We start from the raw sequence: 18,810 nt of genomic DNA, 5'->3' as shown, positions 1-18,810 counted from the left end.
AGTAGTCGCCTTACATAAAATAAATACATTTTTAAAGCAACCTTTTTTTAATTTTTTAAATGAACTTTCACTTGTAGTATTTATCCCAAATCCAAAACAAGTTGACTTATTTACAATTGGATTGTAATCAGAATTCTTTATCTTGCATAACTCATTACCTTTTTTTGGGGCCGATACAATGTCACATATCAAAATCATGCATATCGCATGGCGAGACAAACAAATTTCGTAGCACATGTGAGAACTCGACCTCAAACTCATATCGACCCATTTGCCATTCGAATTTCCCCAAAAAATATTCATTCAGACAAGAGCAGAGATAATTGTGTGCTGCCCCATCAGGCAAAGCCGACAACTCAGTTTTCGTCCGAAATGCCATCATGGCAAGCAACTCCAATGAATGCCTAATGTGTTTATGAATTGTCGTTGACGTTACGCATTGTACGAATACTGCTGCTGCTGCTGCTTTTTATTTTGATGACATGCAAAGCAATTTGTTAGCCTCGACTACTACAACTACTACTACTACTACTGCAAGAATTTGTCACATTAAAAAAATAATTGAGACCAAAAGTAGAAGCAGACACAGATGCGGGTAACGAGAGTTTACAACAATGAATCAACAGTTTGGCATTGGCAGAGAGCCAATCAACACAAAGAGAGAGAGCAAGCGAAGAAGAGAGAGCGCATGCACTGCTTTACCGACGCCGACGAAAGAGCTCGTTGTTTCGTATTGCCATTCGGCAAACAGTTTGTATTATCGTCGGCAAACACATTGAAGTTTAAGGACGGCAACAGCAGCTGCTGTTGTTCAGTTTTGCTTTCAACGTCGAGCCAACTGGACGCGTGTTCGCTCCGAGGAGTCTCGTCTCGTCTCGTCTCTACTTGTCTCTATCTGTGTTTCGTGCGTGTGTGTGTGTGTGTGTTGGTTACGTGTATGCCGACAATGCCGCAACAAACTTTAAGTTAAGCCATACACACAAGTATCCAAAGTCAAAGTGAAAGTTACGCCATTGACAACTACTAACTGCCAACGGGTAACGACAACGAGGCAACGAGGAGACAACTGACAATGGCCATTCAACTGCAGGCCAACAACAGCCAAAGCGAACAATCCCAAAGGAATCGGGTTGCCATCGAGTCAAGTTGCCATTAGACGATCTCTTGTGGTCCAAGAACTGTGCAACTGCACTTTTGCTCATATTTGATCTAATTACTTGTGTGCTTGTGTACTCGGTGTCTCTATATTTTTTTGCTGCCGATGCGTTGGCCTTTGACCTAAGCCAATTCCAAGTTGTGTCGCAATGCTAAAACCAATTAAACGAATTACGCTCGTGTCATAAATAAACTACAAACAATTATTAAACTCGCATAAAATATTCGTGCAACACATGTTTCAACAAATTGAATTGAATTTCAAAGGCAAATTACATCGCAGCCGCAGGCTCTAAAAAGAGTCTAAAATTTCATAATTGAAAATCAGGTAAGCAAATCAGTGCATTAGAATTTTGCTTACGTTAATTACAAGTGATTCAATTAAAGCAACTTTGACACAAAATTTGTTTCAATCAATTTTATGCCTACGAATTTGATTAATTATTTTTGCCTCAATTTTTGGGTACAATTCATGTGAAAAGGTCAAACTGTCGTATATTCGTATAACAATTTGCGGGTTGTGCAGGAAGTCAATGTTTTGACAGTTCTCGGAATACGTATCACTAATTCCGAATATTAAATATATTAAATTCTGTTGAACTCTGAGGTGGCTTTTAGGATTATTGTTATTGTTTATGCATATCTATAGATTATTTTCGAATTTTGATATAATTGGCTTGCAAATAGATTATCAATTTCTTATTAAAAATAAACAAACTCATTTACTTGATTAGGTTTACAGTAATTTAATTTAGAAAGTATTAAAGTAATTAATAAATGCTATTGCTTTTGCATATCTATCGATTATTTTAAATTTTCAATTTAATTGGCTGGGCAAAAGATTAGCCAATTGCAGTTAAAAATAAACAAATTCGAATAATTAATTTAGTTCACTTAAATTGACAATAATTTAAACAGTTCCGTATGTATTAAGTATAAAAGTAATTACTAATGAAATTGACTTGCGATTTAATTTGCCAATAATTAAGCAGATTTTTATTAAAGGTAAACAAATTAAAATAAATGATTTGGTCTGTTGTAACTAGTAAATAATAAACTTATTTTATGTTTATTATACTACGAAATATAATTAATATTAAAAATATTTTATTACTTAATTCACCATTTTGTCTCATCATTATTGTTTGCTCGTTATTTGTAGCAAAAACCATAAATTATTCTCATTTAAATTCAAGGCTTTTACCCTTTTAGCATCATTATTTATTTACACATCTTTTTGGACAACCACTAAATCAAGAATTTATACGTTTCCTTTATGTTTACAGCCCCGCTTGGCATAATGCGAAATAGCTATTTAAGAGTTCTTTTAGATTTGCGAGTCTGTGCGGTATTCTAATTCAATTGTCTGCCATGCCCATAACATTAGATGCGATCATAAATTCTCAGCAAATATGAAACCACGGGATTCCATTCCCATAACCCACATACACACACGCACAGACACGCACACATATAAGGACACACGCGGAAGGAAAATGGAAAAAGTTGCAGCTGCTTTTGCTGTTGCTCCTAAGTGCGAGTCTTTATTTTATTTTAACACCTTTAATTAATTAAACAGCACAGCTCCCGTAAGTGCGGGTGCAGCCAGCTTCTAGGTGCTGTCAAGGTTGCCTCGGGGATTTGGGGGAAAGGGGGGAGAGAAGAGTGAAGAGTGTAGAGGGAAACCCATCTGCTATTGGGTTCTGCTGTTCGGGGACAACTGTAACAACATTTGTGTCGTCTTTTAACATCATTATTTTGTTTCACCTTGGCATGGCACACACAAGCTCTACAATCAGTCAGTGCCACACAGTCTACAACCTCACGAAAGCGACAGAGAAAGATAATATAAGAGAGAGCGAATGAGAGTAAAAGCTAAAGCTCAGCTCAGCCCCCCGATGCGTGTTAGCATTGCTCCCAGCGCGTGCCACATTTATACCAATTTAAAAAGTGCGCCACACTTCTGCGGCAGCCGCTTGATTATATATTTATTTGATTTTTGGCTCGCTGTTTTACGACAACGCTTGGCCAAAAGACTCAGCCTTAGACTCAGCTTCTTCTCATCCGCTTTCTTAGCCGCAATTCGCTGTCTCAGTCCCAGTCTCTGTCTCAGCCTCAGTCTCCGTCTCTGTCTGGGTGCTTTATATGCGCTGTTTGTCTTGCCCACAGCATTTACATAAAATCTAATCAAAAGCCATGCACATTAACTGCCAACGGGCTCATCAAATTTTCAACATGTCTTTGCGTACTCGTTTTCGTATTCGCATTCGCATTCGTATGTGGCGTCTGCCGTTGCACTTAGTAAAGAGACCTGACTCACAGCTCTTTCTCCTCTTCGCTTCGTCCATTCAGCCTACCCTAAAAGCATATTTAATAATTCATCAGTTTGTCTGTCGCATCAACTGCCAACTCTTTATGTATTTTATTTGATTTTATTCTTTGTTCGCTTTGTTTGCCATAAACAAATGCAAGCGGTTAAGCGAGGGAATAAAAAAGCTGCAAACATTAAGGTTGGTCAAGGAGTCGAATTTGTGATACACTATTTATAAATAAAATGACGAGAAAACATTTCATATTGATTTAAATACATTTATTCGTTTCTTGTAATAATGTGTTTAACAAATACTCAAGAATATATTTACACAATTCTGTTTACGTTAAAAGCACTGTTTATCAAAAAAATTGATTTATCAAATGAATAAACGAATGACATTTTTGCAGCAAATGGCTTTTTATTAAACTATGTAAAAATCACGAGCAAAAAAGCATATATTAAATGCACATCAAATTAATGCAGTTAAGCTGCAGTCGCTGTCTCTGTCCATGTCAACACTTCGGCTGCGGCTCTGTTGTAATCAATTAAATATTGATATTTTTAATATTTAATCTTTTCAATTAAATTGCCAATGATTTACATGCATATACAATACACGTATGAACATAACAGCGGCAACGACAGCAATGCCATTTTTTTTTTGGTCAAGAAGTTGTGAAAGCTGAACCGAAGTGAAACCAATGGGATTGGTTAACCGAAATGATGTTGTTGTATAAATCAATTAAAATGCCAATTTTAAAATGATTATAGATACAAATTAAGTTGCAAGGGCTTGTTGTGCTTGTTTTAAAGCATTTAAAAAAGCCAGAGACAAACAATCAATTATAAATTGCATTTAAATAAATGCGTTAATTGTTATATGAAATTAAGTATACGCACCATTGTATATTTTTTTATTTAGATAATCAAATGCTATATGTCAAAAACCATTATCTTGTTATACCCGCTACCCATAGGGTAGAAGGGTATTATAACTTTGTGCCGGCAGGAAATGTATGTAACAGGTAGAAGGAGGCATCTCCGACCCTATAAAGTATATATATTCTTGATCAGCGTCAACAGCCGAGACGATCTAGCCATGTCCGTCTGTCTGTCTGTCCGTCTGTCCGTCTGTGTGTCTGTCCGTCTGTCCGTATGAACACCTAGATCTCAGAGACTATAAGAGATAGAGCTATAATTTTTTTTTCGACAGCATTTGTTATGTTTGCACGCAGATCAAGTTTGTTTCAAATTTTTGCCACGCCCACTTCAGCCCCCGCAAATCAAAAAAATCGAATACCAAGCGTAATTTTAAAGCTAGAGTTACGAATTTTGGTATATACAATAAATACTATAGTAGTTATGATTCCTGAAAATTTTGTAGCGATCAGATAAAAATTGTGGAAGTTATTAAAGAAATACTTTTGTATGGGCAAAAACGCCTACTTACTAGGGGTCTTAGTTGCTTTGGCCGACAATCTGGTACATTGTGCCGTCTTTGGTATATTATGAATGGTGTACTATATCGATATACCAAACATACCATTTGGTATATTTTTAGTATATTTTTTTTAGTATTTTCGGTATATTTTGAAAATAATACCACAGTATTTTGCCTTTATTAAAAAATGGGTAGCGGGTATCTCACAGTCGAGCACACTCGACTGTAACTTTCTTACTTGTTTTTAATTATTACTTGTAACTATAATAAAATCTACGCTCAATAATAATTCACATATTACGTATACGTATCTAGGGTATTCAAATACGTTTGCATCGACATGCAATTTTGTATTTAGCAGAAATAAACATTAGTTTGTGTTACTTGCAACTATATTAAAATCTATGCTCAATAACACTTCATATATTACGTATACGTAATAACCAGGCATATCCATCAATCGTATTAAGTATACGCAGCATTGTATATATTATCTTGTAATATTATCTATCAATGAAAACAAATTAAAATTAACTTATATGCAATAAATACTTGCAACTACAATAACATATTACGTATACGTAATAATCAAGCGTATTTAAATATGTACTTATAAACTCAAATTCCAATCAATGCACACTCGTAAACTATTATAGTATTAATGGAACCCAGCTACACATTGTGCATGTTCAGTATGCGATTTCTGGCTGCACTCTCTCAGCGGAATTTGACGAAAAGAATGCATAGAATTTTATGCAGCTCAATTCCCTAATTATATTTTGAGAATTGCGCATACGCCCCATCGAACCCATACAAAAATAATGGCATACGAATAACGAACAGAACAATTTCTTGTAGCTGCACAAATTGAGCTGCAATCAGCTCCATAAGCACTTATAGTAATCACGTGGTTAAAGAACGCTGTGCACAGAAAATAAAAAATAAAGAAAAATCAATCACAATTATAGTTAATGAACTACATGAGCATAAAAAATTGCACAATTGGTTAAGCAGAAATCGCACAGCCACTGCAACTGCAAACAGAAAATGGCCAAGCGCGGTAAATTACCGTAAATATTTGCATTGAGCATTTATTTTTTATAATTGTAATAAATAAATACGTATGTGCACGGTGGGGAAATGTTTTAATTTAATTGAAGGCCCGATATTGCCGGCAATCAATCTAGCAATCAATCAATCAATCCGCTCGTGTGATGACTGCCGAATAGTAAAGGACTTTGCCGGCAGAAACATTTAAAATACGGAAAAGAAAGAATAAAAGTAAAGGCAGTAGCAATAGCAGTAGCATTTGTCTGCCTTGCATAATAATGTGGCAGACTCCGTTCCGTTCCTTTGCTTGACTTCTTGCCACTGCTGCTACTGCTGCTTGTGGCAGCAGAGTACGTGCCACAGTTACAGAGCTTTCTCTCTCTCTCTCTCATGTATCCATTTCACAGTCTCTGCCGCATCGCAGATACAAATTAGCAAGTGTAGCGAACTTGGCAAACTTGCCGAAAACCGCAATGTTGGCAATGGCTGTCGATTGCAAGTGCACTGTATACACCGCCCCCAAACCGCAGCCGCACTCTTTTTTTTATGGGTGTATGCACGCATTCAATTTCGGATTTCCATTCTCTTCTCTCTGTGTGCTGCAGTTGATATGACCAAAAAAAAAAAAGAAACAGCAAATAGAAGAAGAATGTCCTTAGTTAAACAGAACCGCTTTTTGAATGGCTTTCGGGTATGTTGTTGGCGAAACAGCTCGAGGGGTTAAACGCAATGGGAGAAGAGAGCTTTTAACTATTTGTTGAATCTGCCTCAGCAATTTGCTTTAGACTTTGCCCACTCTGTCAACATTGACAAAAGTTTTAATTACAACAAAGCACAATCGTTTTACACAAACTCCCCCATTTTGAAGTCGGAGAAGGTCGGAGAGCCGGAAAAAGAGTAAACAATAAAGGCATAGCATACTTATGAGGGCTTTTCTGCTTATCAGGCAGTAAATTTCTTGAGTAAATGGAGCGTTCTGCATGTTAATTGAAAAAATAAACAGTAATGACAACTAGCCCATAATCCTTCTCCTTCAGCGTTCTCCTCCCATTCATTTCCTATTCAGTTGGCAGCTCTCAGAGGAGCTCAACTTTTTGGTCAGTCGCTTTTTTGTTTGCCCCAACTGATTTTGATAATTTGCATAATATGCTAATTATGACACACTTTTTCTCTTACATGAATCATCCATTTATAGCTGGCCCAAGCAAAATACAATTCTGCGACTTTCCCTCTCACACTCTCACACTCTCTTTTCATCCTTTTCTCGAATTGGTCCATGAACTTTGCTTTCGCTGTGCCACCCACAGATGTTTGTTGCTGCCACAGCTCAACGCGCACAATTTGCATTGCTGAGAATTTAATTTTCCCATTCCAACTGTAAGCTCAAGATAATGTATAATAATTAATACGGCGCTAACTACAGTGAAGATAAGCTAAAAGCGAAGCAAAGTATTTCAAGCCAACTTTAAAATTTTAAGAATAAGTAATTTTAAATTTTTGTTGTTTAATTTAAGGTTTTTAAGATTTTTCTTTTATGTATAAATGTTTATTTTGAATTGTAATTATAATATTTTCCACATTTTTAGTAATTTTACTTATTTAAGGCTTCAGAAATGCTTTAAGAGCAAAAAGCAAGCTTATTTTGTAACCAACCCGTTACTTTAAAAGTAAAAGGAACTCAAGTATTGTGAAACTGAGCCAAAAATCTCTTTAATGCCATCAAATTTCAGCTTGAGTTTCGCTTGAATGAAATAAAAACTGGAACTCAGACAGAAGGCAACAACGTTGACGACAACGACAACGAAAAGTACTTAAATGCTTAGCGCCCAACTTTAATATCATTGCATATCGTACTTGCTATTCACTGTACGTGTAGTTGCCGCATTCTGTGGCAGCTATAAGAAATGTTGCCCCATCAATCGCAGCCTTGCCTTTGTAGTTGCGAGACTTTTGTTGCCTGTTGGCAGCTGCTTCTGCTGTTGCTTTTTGGCTGTATAAAATATTGGGGCACGGCGATGCTGAGCGTTCAAAAGCAACTCATCAGCCAGCCAACGTCAAGGCTTAACGTTTATATTTATGTGTGCGAGTGTGTATGTGCATATAGATGATATTATAATAATGTTGCAGATTTTATCGGCAGCGATTTTATGATTGCGTTTGGGCAAATAATAATCGGAGGCCGCCCATTTTAATTGCATACTTTGCAACGCACGCACAAGAGTCAAGTGTGTTTATGGAATACGATTTGCATATATTATTTAGTACAACAGCTACACAACACTCTCAAAGTAAGCATGTGCGCTTTATTTTAATTTGAAGCTTTTCCCACATTTTTCCAAACGTTTCTCAATGTTAAGCACACACTTTGCAGCAACACGTGCACTTTAATTTTCTGGTTGCCCCCCGAATAGTCCCCTTACATTGCACCACGAACTGAGTTCATATGTTGAATGGCGGATTGCGAGTTGCAAATTGAGCTGGTGGGGCACGTAGCGAATATACAGCTGAGACTAGTATACTCGTAGAGTCAACAATTTCAGTTTTGGCCTACATTATACTCTGCTGACATCCGCTCTCAGTCCTCTCTCTATATTCACCTATTCTTATTCTCTGCTTTTTTTGGATTCGGCCTATTTTGGGTTCTAAAATGCACAAGGTGCTTGAAGGCCATTCTAAAGTACTGCAAATGTCGTCTGCGTTCTTTGTAATGGCAATAAAAGAAATCTTTTGTTTTTTTGCAAGCATAAATTTTAATTGCTTTTTTGTTGGAGTGGGGCAAATTCAAATTTGTAAAGGTTGAAAATGAATTTGCCAGAAAAGAATACAGAACAATAAAATTCTTTTTATGTAACTGTAGAGAAAATTCGAAATGAAAACATACATAAGTACGATCGAATTAAGATCAAAATTGGATAAACATCTTATCTTACGATCTATCTTATTTTAACACTGAATATTTCATTTGTAGTACATAAAATGAAGTATGTTAATACAGAAACAATCAAATTTTACTAAAATTTTCTGATAAATTTAGATATTTCAATTCTTTAGTTACGTATATTAGTAATCAATGTTAGCAAATAATTTAGAGAAACGTAATCTTAGCATAGCTGCTTTTAACTTAATATTTGTTTTAGTAGGAATCGTCCAAAAGTAATTCACAATTTATTACAGAAAGAAATTGTGTCAGTATGCTAATGTTAATGCGTATCAGATCGAGAAGGAAATTGAATGATGCCTCAGATCTCTTCCTCTAAGATATCTACACATCAATAGCACTAATATTGTTAGTGTATTCTTGTCCCAAGAAAACAAAAGAAAACAAAGCTAAAAAGCAAAACAGCGTATTGAAGTTCCCAAATACCAAAGCTCAGGTACTTGCACACTTGCGAAAACACATTGCTGACAGCTTTAAAGAAATTGAAAACTAACTCTCAACTCTTTTACCACCTAATGTTGGCACTTTGATAACATTCAGCCACAGAGCAAAGAGATAGATAGAGAGCAAGAGTGGTTATAACAAGGGAACGATACTTGCGCCATTATTTGCACGTTGCTGACACTTTTAATAACCACAAAAACCATAAATACCGTCACCAAACCGCAAACAACAACAGCAGGGGCAAAGGCAGAGTCAGGGGCAGAGAGCTGTCTGCTCAACGGCAGCTGAGCGAGCAATTTCCATGGATATCCATCAAGTGAAAAGAAAACAGTAGCGTGAACCAGAAGCAGAAGCCAAACCTCAGCAAATCTCAAAACCAGCTAATTTCCGCAATCAGAAAGTCACTTACGGACCAGGGCGTATAAACAATGAGCCAAACTACAGACAGCCAGCAATAATAACAAGGGAAACACCAACAGCGACACAAAGAACAACAAAAGCAACGACAACAGCAAGAAGCATAACTAAAGGGAAACCGTGTAACGCCGGCATTATAAGGACCTTAGTTATAACTATCATTGCTCATGTCTCTGTGAGCATTTTGCACTGTTCTCCTCTTCCCTCTTTGCTTCTCTGTTTACTGTGCTCATAGCTTTGCTGGTCTGCTGCTGTTGTTGTGTGTCGTGTGTCATTTAAAAACAACACACACTCAAGTGAAAAGAACAGCACACAGGACAAGAGGATACAACACCCATGTTCTTATGGCTCCATAGCCAACAATAACAATTGGGGTGCGGATGATGTGGGGTACGGATTTATGTTAGCCCTTTTTTACGATGACGTTGCCAACATGCAAAACGAGTGACACCTTGATGGTATACGGCGAGTACTCGCACTCGCACTCGGTCGCAACTCGTTCGGTTATAATACGGCCAGGGGGCAGTCAAAGCGTTGGTCAACATCGTGTCAATCTATAAAGTTGCATGGCGACATGGAAGTAGACCAGAGTATCAGAGATAACACCAACTAAAAGTGGCAACCAATAAATCGGTCTATCATCTACCAAAAAACATGGATTATTTTACATTCAAACTAAAATATTATACTATTGTATATATTTTATTCAGTACATTTACTTTATTTATGGTGTGCTAATTACCTGAAATCTTAAATTTCATATTTGCTTTGAAGTTTCTTAAAGTAACCAACACACAGCGCAAAACAAGCAACTTCAAGAACAATAATTTTAGTAAATAAATTACAAAAATATATTCATTGATAGTTAGATTGTCTTCGTTTTATCTTTCTTTATTATTTCTTGGCATCAGTATTAAATGTCGACGTGTCTGTGATGATATAAAATATATAGTAAATGATGTAAAGTCTTTGTGTTTACTATAGCATAATAATTCAATGTATGTTACTTTATTTCATTATTTTGTAATACTTACTTTAATTACCAAAGTCTGTTATAAAAACTATATTAATTATATAAATCCTTAGTAAAATACAGGCTTATCAAAGCAAAACATTTCAATAAAAAAACATAATATATTCTAGTAATATGTTTTTTAATCATCCTGTATAAATGTTCTACAAGTAAACAAATTATTAGCTTGTGTCATTAACTTCATTGGTTTGGCATCTGCTTCAAATATTATAATAAACTACTAAAAAAATACAAAATAAAAACAAAGGACCTCGCATAAAATAGCAGAGGACACTCTCAATATGGCCTGACATTATTGTTTGTTAAGTAAGTTCTGATTTTTAATTGGGTTTCTCATCGATTCTGTTACAACTGTAATTGTAACTGTGTCTGTGTCTGCCCGAAGAACAATAATTATTTGCCAGCTATTGAAAAACAATTTCCCTTTCGATTTCCTAGCATTTTTCTCGCTGCTTGTTTTACCGGAAATTATTGCAATTTATGATTTAATTTATGTTCATTTTTAATGTTGCCGACGTCGCCGCCATTGCCGTTGTCGTTGTTGCTGCTCTTGCCATAGTCGTTGCTGCCACAGAACGTTGACTGCCACACGAAGTGTGCTCGATGTTGCATATAAATGCGCTGATTATCGCGGCACGTTACAAAAGACTGAGCCACGCCTAGACCGGATTGGTTAAGTGATGGGGCGTAGTCTGTGCCAAAGATAAAGCGACAATCTATTTGCGGCAATCAACGCTTAAGTGCAGCCACAAGCTGCAAAGTCTTGCTATAAATTCTGCTAAGAAATGATGCGATCTTAAGGCGCACATCTATCGACAGCAATGTTTCTTAAAATTACGCTGACAGTGACAAGTGACTAAACTGCAGTTTGCAGGAAACGTCAAATATGAACTACTCTCCTTGCTAAGCTCACACGTTTAGCACTCAACATTTCTTATGAAAAAACCAAAAAAATAAAGAAAGAAAGTCCTCGTCATATCAATCTGAATTTGCTCGCACTTGAGTCTAATGTCTTTACGCTTTAGCAAATTTGACAAAATTAAAATCAAACGTTTGCAAAATGTCACGCACATTTTGCAGGGTTTCGACACCTTCCGAGTCTCTGTCTTTGACGTAGTCTGCGTCTCAGTAATGCGACCAATGACAGTGATAGAATCCTCCCCAATGGCTCACTACTCACTTTGATTGCAGCCGTGTGTGTGTGTGTACGAAGCTCCATTTTAACAGAGTCATTGACAACACCCCAACAGCACTTTTTTCGCAAATTTTTTTACGACATATTTATATGTGTACCATATATGATGACTACATTCTTCTCTCCCTTTCTTTTTTCTTTCACGTGCAAAGTGAAAAGCATCATTTTTATGAGACACACTTGGCAAGGTTTTTTCTTTGCTCATGTATTTTATGAGTTACGCAAAAGGCAAAAGTCAAAACCAAAAATTTCCGACATCTCTCGCTCTCTCTTTCTTTTTCTCTCTCTCTCTATCTGTCTACTTTCTGCTGTCTGTCAAAATGCAGTCATGCGTGTCTGCCTGTCCCTACCCCAGACTCGCGATTTCAGTTCCTGCCCAAGCGACTGCCAAATAGCGCGCATATTTGATGTCAACGGTTGGGCGCCGTAAAGTATGCAACGCAAATACTGCGTTGCCTCCACGTTAATTGCGTAAACAAACAGCGCGCAACGTCTTGTAGTGGCAAATAGTCAGCGACTTCTAGTCGACGACGCGTCGCGTCGCATGACTTTTACAAATTCTCATTTTATGCATAAATGCTTTTTCCATGTATTTTTCACAAAAAAAAAACCAAAAACCGAGTACTACGAGTAAATTAAGTTCGTAGAGGCAAAGGCCTGCTCGAAAAGTATCTTCAAGTGGCAGGAAGTGCTTCATGTAATTGCTAGGCAAACAAACACTCAGCGACTATTTAAGAGCTCTCAAGGTGGGCCGTCTTCGGTCTGCTGTTTGATACAACATTTTTGCTTATTTCCCTTTTTTGCTTTTGAGGACAGTTGCTCGTTATCTGTTTTTGTGAAATAATTAGCCCAAAGCAAACACGATTTCCCCAAAAACAGTTGCAACTTGAAAATTAGCTGAGGCAACTTCAAAAGCACTCTCCATTTCTATGCAGAGACAAAGTGGAATTATATCTCTGAGCAGTTATTTGTGACTTTTAATCTCAAACGGAAGATAGGCTGCGATTTGGATAATAAGGTTTTCCTCTCTAGTCGTAAACACGTCGTGGTGAAAAGTTTGCCAAAAAGGAAATCAAGAGAGTTATGAGCACATACTAACATACTTTATTTGTCTTTAAAGCTTATGGCATAACGGCGTGCGAATGAGTAAGAGAATGCCTAGCACTTTATCTAAAAATAACAGCTCAGCTGCGAGCGAACCAATTTGGAATTTGTAAAAAAGTTTCGCGTTCTCCACGAAAACTTTGTCCGTCTACAAAATTTGCTGGCAACACTTTGGCTAACTTGTTTGGTAAGCCTATGACACACACACACAGTCTCACACCCAATTTTGACGTCAAGTTATACCAATCAATTGTGTCTATATATACTGCGATGTAAAAGAGTACCTCCCTACATGCATGCACATAGAGGTGAAGCAGCTAACGACAGGTGAAGACACCCAATAAATCACTTGCCACCCAAGATATGCCAATTAATCAAAATCAGCAGTCGGATTAGTCAACTGATTCTAAACATAGCTGAAGCTTACGATCTAAATCTGCACGTTAAACGATTAATAACGAAAAATATAAAGAAAACCTTTTTACAAAATGTTATAATTAAGCCATCAAGCTCTTGACAGCCTGACGTAAGCGACGAGTTGATAATGTTGTATTATATTCCTTTCTCCCTTTTTTGTACTTATGATGTACTTGAGTGTGAGCGGGATAAGCGAGCAGCTTATGAGCTGTCAAGTGGCCAAAAATAATGTTGAAAAACTCTTGAACTCTCAGTTAAGTCAATGAACGTTTTATATAATTTTTAAAGTCTATCGTTGTGCTTAGAAACAGTTGATGTAACCTTGCTTTTAGATGACATAATCTAGCGTCTTATGTAGTTAGCACATTCCCGCCTCTTAAATGGAGCATTTTAACTTGCTTTTAATTCGCTGCGTCAGTTTGATAAATGATTTTAATGGCTTGATTGATAGGCAGCCCTTAATTGTTGTGTTTATATAGTATTTTTGCTCAACTGTTAGGCATGGATTTATCATCATTAGAGACAAAATGAAAATATTAAGATAAATATCAGCACAAGCTGTTGGCAAAAGTGCTTTAACTGAATGACTTAAGCAGTGATCCAATCAAAACCCAAAAAGTTACTTTTCATAAATGCCAAATGCACACAAACACAAGCATACACACACATACACACATTCGAAACTCTCGTAGCAGTCACGAGCAAACTGGGATTACTCATACGCCATGTTATAGAGCTTGTGGTTTACACTCGAGTGCTGTTGATGCTGAAGTTGCTTGCTATTTTTTGGGGGGCTCGGGCTTGGCAAGTGCATAAATTAAATTTAGCAGAACAATTTTTGGCATAACAAATTTTTCGCAGCAATTCGAGAAATTACGTATACGTCATGTTGGCCATGCTGGAGCCTTGCAATCTGGTTAGCCGATAAGTTTTTCCTACTTCTACTACTGCTACTGTTGTTTAGTCGCATAATTTTCAAGTTAAAGTAAATGAAAAGAAACAGCAAACAGTAAACAGTAAACTGCAAACTGCGAACTGAAAATGCACTCGACACTGGCTGTCGTTGCAAATATTATATTCGAGTCAAACCTGCAGCTGCTGTTGCTGCAAAACTCTTGTGATTCAAATAGTTTTCATGCTCACTGAGTGGCACACAGCTGACGATTAGCTTTCCTAGTACTGCGTCGCATTGCTGGCAATGGACCCAAAAGTCTATCCAACGAAAATGTGCTAAAACGAAGCCAACGAAGTTGTTGCCATCTTTTGAAACGATAAAAGATTTATGCAAAGTGCAACGGAAATTGAAATTGAAAGGCAAATGCAGACAGGCTGGTTTGGCGGGTTAGCCCACAATTCTTTTTCGCTCTTTCTCTCTCACTATATTTATCTCTGCCGCTATCTCTCTTTCACTTTCTCGCTTTTACCGTCTCACAATGTCAATGGAGCAGTTAAAGCTCAAACTAAGACTACGACTCATTGACTCTCGAGTCTCTCTTGGGCAGCAGCCTGACTGCCTTCCTTTAAGTGCCAAAGTTGTCCAACGCTTTTCAATTAAACTCAATTTATTAATTTCAATTATTTGCGCTTCAAGTGACCGCGTCTCAGCCAGCAAGAAAAAATACGCAAGAAAGAGGGAAAAAACTGTCAACTCAGCGCATTGAAGCACCGAAGCAGAAGCTGAAGCAGAATCAGAAGCTTGTGCCAACTGCTGCGATGTCCAGATGTCCAGATGCTGCCCAGAAAATACCCTCCTGTGGTTGTTAAGTGCTGTGGAGGCATTTGATTGATGTGCCGCAGAGTGGGGCATTCTCGAAGAGGCGACTTCCCAATGAACAACAAGCTCATTGCTTTGCTGACTGAGCAAACGCGCTTAAACCATTAAACAAAAGAAAACATTATTTAAACGTAGCCTAAATCGACATTTAAATGCTCACTAAGTCGTCGACAATCATTTAAAATATTCCAAACACATAAAATAAATGAAGAATAATTTGTTTTACTATACTTCATGACTTTCTAATAAAAAGTTGTTTGCAAAATTCTTCAGTCAACATTAAATTAAATTTTTATTTCTTGATGTAGTGTTTAGTATTAGCTCCTAATTCAAGAAAATTTAGTAAGTGTTATGTATAATAAATAAATATAATAAAAATGTATATATCTACCAAGCTTCCCAACAAAACTCTTGCATGATTAACTAATTAATTCTAATCTACATATATTGTATGACTCATTTAAATTTTAAAAAAAAAAACTTATAAAGTCATTATATTGTAGTTATTATTTATAGACCAAACTCCCCTATGAAACAATAGCATAAAATTTTGATTCAATTCATTTGAATTTGCACATAAATAAGACCAAATTCAAACAAATTTTTTTTATAGAAAACTCATGAAATTGTGGAAAAATTTACCATTTTTATGATATGCAAACGCTCTAACGCATCACAACAGCAAAATCGATATTCTATGTTTAGCTAACTCTAATTTACACATATTTGTTATGCTTTGCCTCGGCTGACATAAACGAATTCGCAAGGCAAATAGACTTAATCGTTTAATGTATTTAGAGCATAGCTCAAAAATAAAAGGGCCACGCCATATCATAACGGATGTGCTGATGTGCCTGGTACAATTAAGGACACAAAAGCATAAACAGTCTCATATGTCAAAGTCAACAAAAGCAGATGTTGTTGGTTTTGTTTCTACTCAACTTTCGCTTAACGACAGTTATAAGCGATTTTTGGTAGCCTACTTTGAAGCGCTTAAAGCGTACCGAGTGCCGATTTTTATGACTGACCATAAAAATACTAGTAAATAAAGAGGAGAAGAGAACGTCAGCAGAGTTCAAGGGCAGCAAGGACTGACAAGCGAATGTCACACAACAAAATTGCCTCCAAAAAGGACAAGAGCATAGCGGCCTATGGCCCGGAAACCATAAATCACACATACAATGATGTTAATAGTATCATAAAAATGCGACAAAGCACCTGGAGAGTTGCCTAGTACGAGAAGAAAGATACATTTATATATACATATATATACAAAGAGAGAGAGAGAGAGCTGACTGCTGACGTAAATATTGACAGGAACAGCAAAGACACGACACACAGGATGAACAGCAAACGCATAGACCATAATAAATCGAGGTAGTTGTTGTTGTTGTTGGTGTCGGGAGTGCAGGTGAGATGTTGGTCAAATTAAAACATTTCACCTGTCCACCGGCACTCTGTTGCCTCCTGCCTCCTGCCTCCTGCCAGCCGCCTGATGTTGACAAATTAGAGGTTTTCGAGGTGTGGAACCACCTTGATGCCATGTCATGCACAATTCCTCACTCGACCCCTGGGAGCATTTGCGGTGCGAAATTTTACAACCAAGCAAACGCTCCAGCAGATTATCGGTTAAATAAATAGACAAATTGATTTTAATGGAATTGGATACACTGGGGCGAGCTGACCAGGCGAACTGGGATCCTCTTCCTATATTCCAACATACCATACATACATATAATATACACGCGATGGACACACTGACCCAGCCCAGTTGAGCAAACATAATTTCGTGTAATTTTGTCTTGGCTTGTTTCCTACGCCCTCACTTTCCAACTGACTGTCTGTCTATCTGTCTGTTTTGCCGTCTCGTCTTTTTTTTTTTTATGTGTTGCCCCAGTTGCTGTTGTTATCCTTATTATGTGTCTGTGTGTGTGCTTTAAAGCAAATACATATATTGTGGTTGCCACATTGGGGACCACCGACCAACGCTCGGTGATGGCAACTTTCGACATGGCAAATGACATATTGAAAAACCAATCTTTGGGGGGCTCACAACTTCCTAACAGCCATGTCAGCTACAAAATCCTCAAGTCTAATGATAAGGGTCAATGCAACAAAAAAAATACATATAGAAAGTATACACCTTAAATATTTTATTAAGCGCATCCGCATTCCATTACCAATATTATCACATTCACTATTTCACATGCTTTAAAATTCAAGTTAGTTTTTACATCCTTAAACTGAATTGCATTATTTTATTTATATTAATAATATTATTATTAATTATTTTTAACATTTACGTATAAATAAGTTAATTTATTGCAAATTCAATTCCTTTTCATGATTTTTACTATTTCAAATAAAAATATTTTTTATTTAATTTATATTAATAAATAATTGCACTCATAATTGTATCTAATGTAATTAATTAATTTTGGTAATCCATAAAATTGTTGATTTATTTTATTTAAAATCGTTTACCTTTTTTACCATTTTCACTTTTAATTTATATTTAAATCTCTTTAACTATTTTTGCATATCTCTCTTTTTAACCATTCAATTATATCTTGTTTTAAATGCGTTAAAATGAAACTTTGACAAGTTTTCGTTTATTATATAAATTTATTTTTCTTAATTTAATTTTTACTATTTAAGAATTGTTCTATTGATTTTAATTGAATTTAATTGCTGTCACATTAACATGCTTAATTAATTAACTGAGGTCTTAATGTAGGTCACATAATAATTTCCAATTCCATACAACTTTTTTTGCAATGATTCAATCATAACTTAATTATAACTCAAACAGAATTAACCTACAACATTGCTATTAATTTGTGGCAAATTTCACTTTTGACTACTATTTAATTTCAGAGCTTTTACAAAATGTCATTTAAAAGCAGCTTAAATTGCTACTTATTAAAAATTGAACAATTGAAACAAGGCTTGCATTCAATTATTTAAGAATTACTTGACATATGAACATGTGTAATCTCGATAACAGAGCGAGAGAGAGAAAGGCAGACAGAGAGAAAGAGAGATACGTAGGCTATCTCTGTTTAGAGAAGAACTGCGAGTATTTGCCATTTTATGGGAGCTGCTTACAACTAACTGAAAAGAAATTGCTTGAGCATTAGTTGTCCTTAGTTTACAGAAATTGCAGCCAGCCAGCCAGACCCCAAGCAAAGGTGGTTAAGGCAATGGGGAAGGAAGGGAAGGATGGAGAGGAATCGGGGAAGGAAACAACTTTTAATGACATGCTTTGTATGCGAGCGCGTGTTACATGTTAGCCACATTATCAAAGGAGCCAACGACAACTTTCCAAGAGCGAACTGCACATGTGTGTGTCCGCTCTCGTTTCCCTTCTCCACCTTTGGAGAGAGCATGGCTGGCTTGGTTTGCTATTGCAACGTGTCCAAGTTTGGTTTTTGTGCCATCTTCTTGAGCTCGTGTCATCCTTTAGCTAATACTTTTCGCTGCTTGGCACATGTTTCACACATATCCACAATTCCTCACATATCCAAC

At 36.6% G+C, this 18,810-nt stretch overlaps 1 protein-coding gene across 1 annotated transcript in view; it reads left to right on the top strand.

Annotated features, from left to right (window-relative positions):
• Positions 1–810: 810 nt before the first annotated feature.
• Positions 811–18,810, top strand: part of LOC133842987 (tyramine/octopamine receptor) — a 38,999-nt gene continuing 20,999 nt past the window's right edge. Inside the window, exon 1 of the mRNA XM_062276317.1 lies at positions 811–1,483. The gene's annotated coding sequence lies outside the window, so the exon portion shown is untranslated. The remainder of the gene's footprint in view (positions 1,484–18,810) is intronic.

This window comes from Drosophila sulfurigaster, chromosome 3, assembly GCF_023558435.1.
Source record: "Drosophila sulfurigaster albostrigata strain 15112-1811.04 chromosome 3, ASM2355843v2, whole genome shotgun sequence".
NCBI lineage: Eukaryota > Metazoa > Arthropoda > Insecta > Diptera > Drosophilidae > Drosophila > Drosophila sulfurigaster.
Note: the sequence above shows the minus strand (reverse complement) of the source record. Positions and strands in the feature narration are given on the sequence as shown.